This window comes from Psammomys obesus, unplaced genomic scaffold (assembly GCF_907164565.1).
Source record: "Psammomys obesus unplaced genomic scaffold, mPsaObe1.curated_primary_1811, whole genome shotgun sequence".
Lineage (NCBI taxonomy): Eukaryota > Metazoa > Chordata > Mammalia > Rodentia > Muridae > Psammomys > Psammomys obesus.
In genome coordinates this window covers 31,648,374-31,663,217 of record NW_026596046.1, presented here as the reverse complement: position 1 = coordinate 31,663,217, position 14,844 = coordinate 31,648,374, and the positions used below count along the sequence as shown (strand labels likewise).

The window sequence follows — 14,844 nt, the reverse complement described above, 5'->3', positions numbered from 1 at the left end:
GCCTACAACTCACAGAGATCCTCCTGCCACTGCCTCTTGAGTGCTGGGATTAAAGGTGTGTGCTACCACACCTGGCCTAGAGGTATACTTTTTTTTTTTTAAGTTCTTGCAACTAGTTCAAATTTAGTGGACATTAGGGTTCTCATTTATTTGGTCTTATTTTCTTCTAGACAAGGTCTTTGCTTTGAGAAAGCAGGTTCGGACCCTTCTAGTACCATTGTGTTTATACTATGCTTTGAAAGGGGCTCTGTACCAGAGGAGCTCAGGAGACTCACAGCATAGACAAACTCCTGCTGGTCTCAGGTACAGAAGCAGGTCCATGCAGGCTGCTTCCAAGCTGCTCATCTCTGTGTCTAGCCACCTGCCACTTGTTAAGCATCTTCTGTGGGCTAGCTCAGGCCTAGAGATGGCTGGTGTCTAACAGTATTCTGGAGGAGCAGGTATCCTACCAGAGGATAACATAAAATGTCCCGGAAAGCGGAGACCTGAACCTATGACTGTCGGAGAAGATGTGGATGAACTCATCGAGATGAACAGGACAACGCTTACTTCTGCTCTGACCCCATGGTAAGGTGGGGACTTTTTAGTAGTAGTCGAGCAGACTTACAGGCTTTTGCTTACTACCTTTCCAACCCTGCAGAGTTTGTAGCTCAGGAAGTACAGACTATTGCCATGCAAGCCTCATGACCTGAATACAAGGGCTGCATGCTTTTCATGCACACGCACACACACACTAAAAAAAGTGGAAGAAATCTATGTGTAAGAAAATGCTAAATTTCCCAGCTCACTTTAGTTCTATTCTTTCATTTGGTTTATTTTCATTTCTGTCATTTCACTTGAGTCCTCATTTCCATAATGGCCAAACCTCTTCCTTGAGTGGCCATCAAACTATGCTGTCCTTGGCTTCCTTCTCACCTCTGCTCCAGCCTGGGCTCTAGGCATGGGTGTGATCAAACTTCCTCAGCTGGAAAGCTTAGCGTGTTTTACTGTGATGAGCCACAATAAATTGGTTGTAAATTAAATATTCTGCCGTGAAACCAGGGAAAATGAACTGAATACCTTCTTTTGGGGGGTTGTTTTCTCTCTCTCTCTCTCTGTCTCTCTCTCTCTCTCTCTCGACAGGCTCTCACTTAGCCCACATTGACTTCACATTTGCTATGCAGTTGAGGGTGACCTTGAACTTCTGATCCTCCCAAGTGCTGGGATTACAGGTGTGTGCCACCCTGTCCGGTTTCTGCAGTGGTGGTGACTGAGGCCCAAGCTTCACGCACGCCTCATCAGCTGAGCTAGCCGTATCTGTGGCTCGCTATTTTTATTTTTAAAGGGACAGAAACATGACTGTGGCTGTCTACTGCCAGACCTGGCCTACAGAGATGCCCATGGGCAGCTGCTCAAGCAGAACCTGAGACTGGTGCTTCGAGGACCTTAAAAATGCATATTAAAATCAGCACACAAAGATTAAATAACATTGTGGCTCAGGGGACTTTGATAGTTGACTCTTATTCCAACAGAAAGCAAATGTTTGTTTCCACTTGAGACGGTCAATGGAGCCGCCAACAAGTCAATACAGCCACTGTCCTTTTCCCTCAAAGGAAGAAACCCTGGTCCCATGTGTCCTCAGGGAGGGGTCACACAGAAAGTTTAGAAGGAGACCTAGAGTGGCCATCCTCAAAATTGACCAAGGAGAAATCTGGACAACCAGGTGCCAGGGACAATGGGTCACACGCAGAGGACTGCTCCGAGTTCTGACTAAGTTGCCATGGTCAGGCACCCAGAGTGATCTCAGGAAGCAGAGCTGCTCCTGTCTTTCAGTTAGTCTCACTGAAAGTTTTGCTCACCTGGCCAGGGACTGCTTTTAATTAAACTGCTCATATTGGGATTAATCTTAGAGTAAGAAGGGTGAAAGCTTTAAACACACTAAGGGGTTCTTTAATTTTGCTGTAAGTAAGGTTCAGCATCTCATAAGATGCAGAAATGACTGCTTATTTGTGAATACAAGCTTGGGAGCCACACCAAAGGCCAGCTCTGTGACTCAGTGGCCATGGAATCCAGCCAACTCCAATATTATAACTCTAATGACCTCACTAATAACCCAGGAGCATTAGGAGGGCTCAGCACGATGAGGCATTTGTGGTGCCCACGCCTGGTAAGCAGCCGGAACAGGGCAGCAGAACTCTCCACTTACCCTCACCTTCTCTCTGTTTGGGGGAGTATTTGCAAAGATAGGGTGTATACGCCCCTAAGTTGCTGTCATAAACGCAAGCAGGGCCCACAGAAAGGCAAGACAGAACACGAAGGCAGTTATTTAGATCAAAGCCCACAAAACCTGTTGTGTAAAGCCTCAACTAGAAAGAGTTGCCGCTTGTGAGCTTTAAGGAATCTGTTATAATCACTTAGGTTCTGCCATTGCAGTATCAAAGTAGGTGCATGCTCTGATGTGCACAATGTATTCTAATAAAGCTTTATTTACGAAAATTTGTGATGAGGTAGACTTGGTCTGTAGGCTGTAAAATTCTGGTAGATCTTCAGGACAGTGATGACAAAGATAGCTGCCATTTGATTAGGGTCTTCCATGGCTGGCCCCGGCTAGGTGTTTAAAGGTGTGACTTTTGGGGCCAGAGAGAGGGCTCAGTGCATAAAACAACTTGCTTGTGCAAGTGTGAGCTTCTGAGTTTGGATCCCCAAAACCCACACAAAGCCAGACACAGTAACCTCACTGTGCCTACTCAGAAATGGAGGTTGATGGTAGGTTGAGGCAGGAGGATCCCTAGAAGCTTGAGAACCAGCCAGCCTGGTGTATGCAGTGGTGAACAAGAGTCTCTGTCTCAAACAAGATGGAAGGTGACAAGCAACACCTGAGCTTATCCTCTGGCCTCTGCAAGCATGCTGCGGCTTGGGTGCACCGCATTCACACACAAAACCTGGCTCTCTGTGTGTGAGAAAATACACACAATTAAAAAAAAAGAAACATTTTTCCAGATTTTTTAAGAAGTTCCAGTTTCACACCATTGGTTTCAAGTTTTTAACTGAAAGATGAACCCTGTTTTGAGCTGTGAGGACTCTGAAGTCATCTTGTATCTTAACTGGGTTTTCTCTTTGTGGGAAGATTATTAAATTAGCTCTGGACCTCAGTTTTGATATCTGTATATATAAAAGAGGCACTGAGAGGATCAAATGACATGGTACATGCCAGCTACTCAACCCAGTAAGCATAGGAGCTGGTTGTTGAGCACCGAAAGGAGGGGCATTTAGTATAAAGAATCATTAACATTAGGTTGGTTTTAACTGTGCATAATTTCACCAGGAACTGCACTCACTGGAGAGTAACCCTTTGCTGCTCCAAACTGTGCCATTGTTTAGGCCTCATAAATGTTAATCTTTCTGAAGTGAAGAGGTACCCCAGTGGCACAGTTCTGGGGTCACCACGCCCTACTGCTTCCCTAGCATGTTGTCCTTCTGGTGACAATGATTCTGGTCATTGATTAATTTTGCAATTAGTTTAATGGTCTTACTCCCTCTGTTAGAATGCAGACTTCAGAAAGGCAACCCGGGGATTCATCCAGTGCCTTCACACAGCGCGAACTCACCACTCACTTGCTGAAATGAATCAATAGACAGAACTGGGTTCTGACTCTTCCCTCTTGATTGGTAGGAGTTGAGAAAGCTACCTTCCCTGTCTTGACCTCAGTTTCCTGATATATAACATGAATGATCCATTAGGTGCCTCTAGCAAAACTGACTCAATGAAGAAGGTCAGAACATCAGATTCAATCAACTGGTTAATAAATGCAACCATTTTATTATGATGCCATTTTGTCTGCATTTTCTATTCTGTGCTTCTTTATCTCACTGTGTCCCTGGAAAGATTTAAATTTAAATGTAATATATATATTTTTGAAACAGAGTTTCAAAATAGACTTCAAAACAGGGTTTCACTAAGTAGCCCAGGCTGGCCTTGGGCTTGTGATCCACCTCACTCAGCCTTCAAAGTGCTGGGATGACAGGTTTGTGCACCCACCTCTGTTGGGTCTCAAGATCTTAAACACCCATTCTTGTAAGGAACTCTGTGAAGGACTGGTAATAAAGCATCTTCACAAGCTACAGGGGCTGGATGTGGGACTCGGTTAGGAGACTGCTTGCCTAGCATGCATGGGGCCCTGAGCTCCGTCCCCCGGAACTGTATAACCTGGATGTAGTTCCTGTTCCTGAGAGGTGGAGGAAGAAGAGTCAGGAGTCTAAGTCATCTGTAGCTATTGAGAAAGTTTCAGGTAAACCTCAGCTAACAATCCCATCTCAAACAACTACAACAACTACCAACACCAAACACCAAACATCTGTTGTCAAGCAAGTTAGAAACCATTTCCATTCTTATTTGAGTCACACCGAATGCCAATAACCTTACTACAGAAAACTGCATATTTGATTGTCAGAGCATTTTCCATTTTGGTCTTGGGACTCATTTTTCCTGTATTGCTATAATAGCCTCTTCCACGGCACCCCTCTTGGGTTCTTGTGAATTCCTCTGTACATACTCAGTGCTGCTCAGAGGCGCCCAGGGGAGGGACACTCTTAATACAGATCCCCAGGGACATTTTATCCATAGTCAGTTTCTTCAAATGAACCACCTTCCACCCCGAGAACCCGCGCTGTCTCTTTGGTTTCAGAGGGGCCTTAGAATACCTGTGAGTAGAATAAGGTTGGTTCCCTTTTACTCTATGACTTGCTTCTGGTGCCCACCAAACCCCCATGAGCCAGCAGGAGAAAGCCTCCTCCAGGGTGACTTGCTGATTTTCTTAAAGCAACATGCCCATCCTTCCTCATGGCAGAAGCTCATTAATTCCACAAGCCCTGAAACTCATCAATAATTCAGAGAGCCCGAGTGACATTAACAATCCCCTATGGAAGGTCTCACACCAGGCATTTGCCGGAGCCAAAATAATGTAGCTCTAAGATTTAGAGAAAAGCTAAGCTTTTCAAAAGAAACGATGCCCTTTAAGTGACAAGGGACCACTTCATCTCAATATCCCCTTTGCAGCTGAACAACACCAGCCATGGCCACGAGCCTTTCTGAATCTTGCAGAGTAGCAATCAGCTATGCAACATGCCTGCCACCTACCAAATGTCCTTCTCCCCCGTGTTTGGTCCTCCTGCACTTTTTCATCTCTGCATTTACCTCCCTACACAAGATCAACATCTTTTCTCATCTAGATGACCTCACTGGCCTAACTGACCTCCTTGTGTCTAATATTCTCCCCCAATTCCTTTTTCACAAAATGGCCTAGTGGGAGCCTTCCAAATCGCAAACGTCTGCCATCTTGCTCTTTTAAGACCTTTGGTAGCTCTCTTTGATCCCACGTCAAATTCCCCAACCTGTAAGCCCCTGCCAGGAATGGCGAGGGTCTTCTTTCTAAGTGATTAGCCCTTATCCCACTTGTTGGAGTTTTCCGATGCTTACATCAGAGCAGGTGGTTTGAGAAAGGATGTGGGCTGCTTCTTTCCTAGGGAGGATACATCTGGCATATGTGATTTGGATATAAAATATTGGAAATTATGAGATAAAGAAATCACCTAAAGGGTGACTTATCATGACAGAATATAAAATGTTGGAAGTCCAGATCTGAACAGAAAGTCCACACCTGACCAGAAAGTCCACACCTTTGGCTTCACTATGTCCCAGAAGGACAACCCAGATGAGCCACTAAACTCCCTCAACTTCAGCTTCCTTATTCAACAAAAATGGGCAGCATTAATTCTGTGTTTTTTTGTTTTGAAAAAAGTTAACAGTAGTCAAGACTCATGGTTGTAAAAAATTTCACACAGTAGGGAGCAGTCTACTGAATAATGATTCCATTATGAAGTTTTTTTGTCTTAATTTTTTTTACATTTTGATGGTGACAGTGTACTGATTCCCAGAGGGCGCTGAGATACATATATTTCCTGCTGGTATGATTTTATTCTCAGCAAAGGCCAGCGTATTAATGTCAAGGAACCTTATCCATTTAGTTGGGTCCCAGTAATACACTGGTTGTTTCGGCAAGGTTGACCCAGCTGAAAAGCATTTGGTCGTGATTGGTCCCTGTTGTCTGAACGAGAACTATCCCCCATAGACTCTTATCTTTGAACATGTGTTACCCAGATGTTTAGGAACCTTCTGGAGTGGAACCTCGTTGTAGGAAAGTGGATCACTGGTGTTTGGAGCCTGGCTCTGCTTCCTGTCTTTTCTCTACTTCCTGCCTGCTGATGTCTACTTCCTGACTACTTCCTGTCTATTCTCTACTTCCCGACTGCTGATGTAATGTGGTTAGCTGCCTCACAGTCCTGATGCCACATTTCCACCACAACAGACAGCATCCCCTCACACTGTCTGCTAAAATAAACCCTTGTCTCCCTCAAGCTGCTTCTCATTAGGTATTTGGTCATAGTGATAATAAAAGTAGTAAGGTTCTCCCGAACCTTTTCCTTAATTTTTTAACATTTGCCGTTCTCTCTTGCAGAAAGCCAGTTTACCTTTTCCTCTGACAGTCGCAGGTGCTAACTCCAGAGTGTGTCAAGTGAAGGAAGAGAATAGGAACACAATAACACAGTGCAGCTTAAATCTACTGCGCAGCGTTCCTGCCCAGGTACTAGTGCTCGGTAATCACTGCTTCTCAGCATCCTTGAGCTGACCTTGTGAGGCTGCCCAGCCACCATGCTCATTTTACAGAAACATACGTAATAGTGACGTGCCTTGCCCAAGGTCACCCCAGCTATCACTTGTTCGAGCTGATTCAATTCAAGGTCTGATTACAGAGCACACGTCCCTGCCCAACAAGCACACGTATTGTGCCGGGCATCGTGTTTAGACCCGAGTATTAAAAGCTGTGACATGATGTTTCTCCTTATGACGTGCTGGGTCTTTTAGAAGTCTCAACCTGAGCCTTATTCTTATAGCTATGGGGTCTCTGTGGAGAATTAGACATCATCTAGGCCATAGAAATGTTCCAAATATTACAAATCGCCTTTCCGTTAGGGAATCCTCTTCAAAGAGCAAACTTACCAAAGCCAGGCCTTCTCTGTAAAGGAAAACAGCACAGAGTGGACCACCCAGCCCCCAGGGCCTGGCATGTGTACCTAGCACACAGCGGATGCTCCACTGTGACTACTGCATGGAGGGACACAACAGTCACGGAATGAAGTCCTCAATAGTGTGTTTTCTTGCTCTTGAGCCTCTTCCTTTTTCAGGCCACCCAGGCTGGTTTTCAGTGTCTGAATTCTGATGGGCCAGAGGGCCATAATGAATGGGTGGGGTGACACAGGTGGGGTGGAGAGGGTGAAAGGCATAGGGGGGAGGGTGCATGGGTGATGGGAGGCTGACAATACAATGGTAATGTCACAGACAGATCTAAGTGACTTGGGCAAAGAACGATATTCTGGGTCTCTTAACCACCCTGTGACTCCCAAACCCACCCTCACTAAGTAATGGATACCGTGACAAAGTGGGGGGCGGGGCATGGCAGCATGTAGACACATCATGCTGATGGTGTGTATATAGACATTTTATATGCACATGTCTTCTTTTACTCTCACACACAAACACAGACACAAAGACAACAGGAACATAGAGGAAGACCATACCTTTAACTACCCTATCCAGATAGTGAGCTTGGGAGATAAAAGACAGGACGTTTAAGGTAGGATCACGGAAGTGCAGTACTCTCTGCCAGGTAACCATGCCAAGTGTCAGGGAAACACTGGGGGAGGGGGAAGTCAGGGTGGTGCCCAATGTTTGGGACAGGCCTCTGCCACGGTGGGAAAAACAAAACCGAAGACAAAATGAAAGGGGAGAGAAGGAAGGGGAGCAAGCACATTCTCCATGAAGAGCCAAAAGGGATGGTCAACTCATTCTGGAATCCAGGCATTTGGAAATGTGATCGTCTAAACAGAAGACACGTGGAGAAGGGCAACGGAAGAAACAAGTCTGGGACGCTGCACAAGTGGCCACACTCCTGCTCTGTCAGGTTCGTTGACATTCGCGGGAAATTACAACTAACCCCTTTGTCTACCCAGAGCAGTGGCCAACCCCCCTCCAGGGGAAGCGGCTCTACTGACAAGTGATCTGGTAGACAAGTTCCTGAGAAATTAGAGGGTAGAGATAGGTGAATTTTGCATCATTTCTGCTATATGCTGGGGTCCTAGGTGGAGACGCTGCTAGCTTGTCTATTTGGCATTTTAAGATCGCCTGGGAACACACATGTCTACACAGACTCACATGCAGAATGTCGGGTGTGCCCTGCAAGATGTACCTCTGCTTCATGCTTCTTACGGAGGATGTGAGGCACAGGGTGATGGAGGTCACCATGAAGAGTAGGAAAAGGAAAGGGAAACCTGGCCCCTTCGAAACTCAAAAGACAAGATGATGCATGCTTGGTTTTCCAGTGGAGGGGCTATGTGAATTAAATGAGAATTTAAGGTCTGGCCTACTGTGAGGCTACATCTACGTGTTGATGCTCTGATATACAAACCCAGTGTGTACACCTGAACTGTGGGTCTGGATGCTCACTACAGGCCTGTTCTCTTCAGTCCCAGCCCACATCAAAAATATGTTCCACCTTCCTCATCTGCATGACAGAAGAGGTTTCCATTTCCAGCTTCTCTATGCCTCTTCTTGTGTTCTCACACAGGGCAGGCAGAGGGGTAGTCATCTAAAGCAACTAATGCTTCCAGCTAGGCTGTATGCTGTCTTCAGCTTGATTTCCCATGAGACTCAAAAGTCCCTGAGACAGGACTGAACTATATTAGAGAGGCTTTATCTGGAAGCCATATGATTGTATAAACTGTAAGAACAATTTTCCTCACTTCATAAAAAAGATAGAAAGGTACTATTGCTATCTATCTATCATCTATCTATCTATCTATCTATCTATCTATCTATCTATCTATCTATCTACAACAAAATACTGGGAGATGAGACTCTGTTCTTAGTTCATGCATCAGTGCAGTAGCTGTTGTGATGAAATATGGACCAGAAAGCTGCATATCCACGTGAAAAATTGGGAACAGGTGATTGACAAGGTGGGTATACTTCTGCTTATTAGAGGTGCTGTGGGGCCTGTTCAGCAGCAGGATATAAGGTGGCACTGTGAAGGAGAATGGCTTTTAAGCAGGAGTGAATACACAAAGCCATGAAATGGCAAACATAGGGACCACCCAGATGAAAAAAATGAAATATGGGGAGAGCCCATCTTAAAAACAGCCAGGAGGTCTCAGGCCAAGAGAGGAATTTCACTGGTTCTTGGCTCATTTGTTTCTTTAGTTGTGCATGAACTTATTCATCTAAATTTGCAAAGTAGTCTGAAGTTTTGTAGACGTCACCTTGTACGGTGTCCCAGAGTTCTGCCATCAGAGAGCAAGGGCACATAGAATGTCCTGGCTCTGCTGGCTTTCTTAGCTTTTAAATATGAGGAGGATCCTAATCATACATTCTTCTAACAACTCTAAACTCTGTGACAGAATGTGTGGCACAGCTGTGATTTCCATTCCAAAGATGGCCAGGGTAGATGAGGCCCCATCATGGACCCACATGACCACTGTGAGGATCAAGCTTTGAGGGAGTTTTCTGAACAGAGAACATTCTTGATTGTCTCCAGACTCAGTTATTGGCTACTGAAGATTAGACACATTCCACGGGATAAGCTTCCGAAAGCCGGGGCTCACTTCTGAGACTCTTCTTTGAATGCTGTTTCATTTTCAAAGACTGTATAGTAATACAGATCTTTGTTAAGTACAAATACTTGAATGCCTTTTTAAAATGCTTGCTACTATCTCCAGACCACAGGTGGGAACAGAAGCCAGCAGGAGTGACTGAGGTAGCTCAGGCTGTATTCATAGTGTGGGTTTTCAGGAGATAAGTGCGCCATTTAAAAATTCAAATCTTGAGTCCACAAATCAAAATGGGTTCACTTGCTTCAAGGACGCCGCAAATCACATTGAATGGAAAAGCTGATACACCAGTCACGGCCAACTCTGAGAGTTCTCTGGGAACGGAACAGGACTTCCTTATTGTGGGCTATTGAAAACAGAAGTGACCTCTGGAGTTTTGCAGTCCAATACTGTTTACTTATAAGAGACAAATGCAGACGCTCACTCTGTTACTGCTTGAGCAACTTGCCATGAATGCTCTAGAACACCATTTGAAGTACATAATATTAACGTGTGTAAAGAAGATAATGGCAAGCCCGTAAGTTTGTGGTATGGAACGTGGTCCGAGAGTTCACGGTATCTCCATGTCTTTCTGCCCAGGGTCTCAGGATGAAGGCTGTGGCAGCAGTAGCATCTTCCCTCAGAGGCTGCAGTCACATCCTTGATGCTGCACAATGTCTCCTGTGCTCTTGTTATCTCTCTGTCACTGAGAGGATGGAGAAACTGACCCACTGATAGTAGGTCCTGGTGGTGGTTTTAGGTCTCTGGCATTTCTGGGACCACTAATGGGAAGATGAGGTTTTTTTTTTTTTTTTTTTTTTTTTTTTTTTTTTTTTTTTTTTTTTTGTTTTTTCTTCACTTGCCTGGCCCCACAGGGGCCAAAACAACCCCCAGTAATACTGGGGCCTCTTCTTACTCCCCAGGAGTCTTGTGTTGACAATTAATATGTGCATCACTAGTTCATGTGATAGATGAAGTAGAAATTATCTCAGCAGGTGGTGGTATTGAGGCTATGGTCACCTGAACTACTTCCAGGCAGATGCTAACTACCACTGTGATGTTCTTGTTAAGATCCAGCAAATTCATGCTTTTTTTTTTTTCTGAAGGCAGGAAGTGGTGGATGAACGGGTCAGAGGTTCCCACCATGAGATGACTCCACAAATCTCATTTATTTTCTTCTGCTTCCCCACCCTTACCCCACGTGCTGAAATCACTCACCAGTAATCACTCACACTTTGATAGCTCTGGGTGGATCACACGTGCAATTTCCCTTTCTCTCCCTATCCTGTCTGGTCTCAGGTCCTGTTGTGAGAGCTTTAGAGGACAGATAGTGCTAGGGTCATCACCCAGCTGCTGACACCCCCAAGAGACTTCTGAGCCCTTGGTGAAGGACAATCTGGTTACAAAGTGAAACCTGAGAGCTATCTACCATTCAAAAGTGGACAAGGCGCTTCAGAAGATTCTGTGGTTTTCTTTAAAATTCCTCTTCATCATGAAGTCTGGTTTTGCTCACCAAGTGATTGCATCATCAGGGTGCTATTTTGATCTTTACTCCCTGAAGAGGCTTTTGTTTAGGAATCAGGATTTATGTGATTGGACAGCTCTCCTGAAGCTCAGTAAATAATTCTGAATGTCTGGCATCTCCCACAATCACAGCTTTGGGGTCAAGGTTGGATTTTATAAATGAAATCAGAGGCTGGCATTTCCCACACGTGTTTTGAGGCTTCATAGACGAGAGGCACTGAGGTGAATAAAATAATCACCATAAAATTGATCCAAAATGTTAGTGTTCTCAAAGACAGGGAAAAAAATTAAACACCTTCTTAAATTTAACAGTGATTTTCAGCTTTTCTAAAGAAATTGGAGGTCAAGCCTTGGACTTACAGGATCCATAACATTCCTGGAACAGACACTTTGGATGACTGTGCACGAACCATATACTTGAGGAATAGAACCACGTCAATTCATCTTACCTTAGCTTCTAGACTAGAAAAACATAGCTCCCTGTATGCAAATGAGTGCCATATATGCAAAGGAGGGCAACATATGCAAATGAAAGCATTAGTATTGGGAGCTCAAAAGGAAACAGAAGAACCTGTCTTCTTTTGGGGGGAATTCCAGTTGAACTTCTGGGATGATGGGTATGCTATTCTATGGACAGTGGAGGAGAGGGCTGAAATTCTGTCATCACTGCACATTCTGTGATTTGCCAAGAGAGAAACTGCCCCAAGCATCCATGTGGTTTTCCCATGGCATGTGCACCAGAGACCTATCCTCTAGGCGCTAAAAGAGGTGATTCCTCACGGAAGGTATGGGAGGTGGGAGGGGCTCCGAGTGGAGCAGTGTTACAAACAATAATGAAAAAAATACTGTCATTAAGATGCCATTGACATGTCCCCTCTTCTTCGGAAAAACCAACCTTTGGGAAAAGCAAGCAGCTTCCATGAAAGATCAGTGGAGCAAATTCTCTAAAGTCATGTCTACTATGATGTCTACTGTCTAATCTGCTCTAGGTAAAAGCGACCCTCCGCTGGACTTGAGGAGACCAGAGCTGTCTGGGTCTTTAAGTGCTTCCTTCCTTCCTGCTGCAAGGAAAAGTCATCCCTTCCTGTTTATGGAGGGCAGCAGTGTGTAAACAAACAGACCCTACACTGAGTGGAGGTCCTGAATCAGGGTCAAGCTTCTTCTCTGGGTTGGGAGAGAACTGGGTTGCAGGGTAGGAACTAGCTGCAGGGTAATGACCCATTCTGTCACAGTGAACCGGTGACAGGAAGACCCTGAACGCTTCACACCTCAAAGTTTTCATGGCCGCCACCACCACGGTGCTCACGTGGAGGGATTTTAAAAAGGATCTCTTCTTACCACTTCAACAAGGGAAGGTGGCACCTATCACTGTCTCTCTAACTTGAACCCCCATCTCCTTCTATCCTACAAGGTTGCTGACATGTACCTGCAGCCCGAGGGTGTTGGGTTTCACAGGGATGCAGCTGGCCACAGCAGAGACCCAAAAAGAGAAGGGAGCCATGCAGGGAGATTACACAAGGACAAGGAAAATGCTCATCACACAATGAGGGAATAGGATCCAAGCCCAGGGTCCTTTCATCTGAAGCACTGTGACTAGCCCATGACCTGTTCTGTGTCCTAGAACATTTGTCCTTTTTTTTTTTTTTTTTTTTTTTGATATTCATGCCTGTCAACCTTCCTCTTCTGCTACTCACGTTCACCTTGATGTATTTCTTACCTAGAGGGGAAAACTATCTGCAACCAGAGAAGAACCTGTTCTTAAAGGGAGACAACAAGGCAGGGAGGAGAGGTAAAAAGGAAGGTAGGGGTTCTTGATGCTGAAATAAATGGGACCTTCTTAAAGCCAGCCTGGTGGAGAGCTACCACAGATATAGCTGGCCTGCCCATAAGCCTTGACATAAATCCTCTGCAGTGAGACCTTGAGAGAATTTTCCTCCATCCTGTCATTTGACTTGGGTGAGAAGCCTTCTCTTATAAAAGGCAGGCACTTTTTGGAATTTGGTAAGGCAAGCTCAAAACTCCATAAGCAAGGGAAGGAGAATAAAATATGTTCTCCTTCTGTTCATACTGTTAGTTTCTTTAAAAATGTGTGTGTGGCTCACACCTTTAATCCCAGCACTCAGGAGGCAGAGGCAGGTGAACTGTCGTGTGCGTCATGGAGGTCATAGGTGGTGACCTATGGTGTCATCCTTGGGAACACCATCTACCTCATTTGAGACAGGGCCTCTCTCACTGGCCTGGAGCTCACTAGTTGGGCTACACTGGTTAGCCACTGCGCTCCGGAGATCCTCATGCCTCCACCACTCCTGAGCATGGGCCACCTGGCTTTGACACGGGTTCTGGGGGCTGAACTAGGGCCCTACGGCTTGTGAGGCAAGCACATTACTAAGTGAGCCATTTCTTTGGCACATGATTCTTTCTTTAAATGGAAACAGACTTCCGGGTTAAGAGGCTGAAAGGTTAGTTTCCTCAGAGTAAAGGAGAGAGAGAAGCAGAGGCCCTTCAGACAACCAGCCTTTCTTTTCCCTACGAGATTTCCAAGACAGACCTAGGATGACAGACCTAGGATGTCATAGAGAAGCTGTCAAGCAGCATACAGTGAGATGGAACGGCACAGCATGCTGTGTCCCTCACAGCTGTATCAGGCCATAAAGGGGATCTGTGGGGTAAAGTGGAGGGACGCCAAGCCCTACTAAAAAACACTGCCCATCCTCTGGGCAAGACCTGAGCTGAATGCCTAGTGGACACCTGGGCACTGCCTGTACGGACTGTAGGGCAAACAGCTGGGAAGGAGAAAAATCAAGCTTCCAGCTCTTGTTTTAAAAAAACGTTATGTGGCCTTTTTTTCTCTTAGGTCTCTGAGAAAGAGAGAATCCACACCACTTCCCATTGTTAGAAGTGTAAAATAGTGCAGTTAAGGCCTTGGGCACAGTGCTTGTCACATCATAAATACTCAAAAATTAGAAGCCATTCTTGTTAATAAATATAACATGTTCCATGGCTGTTTATTAACTCAGAGATGTTGCGGGGGACCAAGGATGTGGAGTAATGGCAACAGAAAGAATGGATACAGAGTAGCAAAGTAGCACCATTTGCTTAAAACTCCTTTGTCTCTCAAAAGCTAGGGCTTTTCTTGCCATTTCTATGAGACCCAAGAGGTCACTTTCTGAGCTGAGAGGCACCTGGAATCCTGCCTTATAAAAGCCATGTGCTTACCATCTGATTGCAAACCCTTTCTTAAAAAAAAAAAGGAAAAAAAAAGAGAAAGAGGAAAGGGAAGAAGTTAAAACTCGTACACAAAGCAGTTGATTCAATAAAGAGCTTTTGGTGAGTGTTCATTCCAGGATAATAAACCAAGCGAAACGTCTGGCTGTGTTTAAAATCAACAAAGCCAGCAGGAAAGGCAGAGAGACGGGAAGAAGTGATCAGCTTGTTTTTAAAGCTGCCGACAGTGCTGCTTCAGCAGGGGCTGGTGCGGAGCAGCCCCCAGAGAGGAGACAGGAGACAGATGCAGACAGGATGGAAGCCTGGGGCAGGGGAAGGAGGAATGCAGATGTGGCCTACGGGCCCTGCAGGAGAGCTATTGCCAGGATTAGAGGCCTCTTCAGGAGCCTCCGCTACTACTAGGAGCCATAGAATGAA

The 14,844-nt window shown here is 45.3% G+C and overlaps 1 protein-coding gene across 2 annotated transcripts in view; it reads right to left on the bottom strand.

Moving 5' to 3' along the window:
- Nucleotides 1–14,844, bottom strand: part of Tenm4 (teneurin transmembrane protein 4) — a 697,438-nt gene that overhangs the window by 98,389 nt on the left and 584,205 nt on the right. The gene's annotated exons all lie outside the window — the stretch shown is intronic.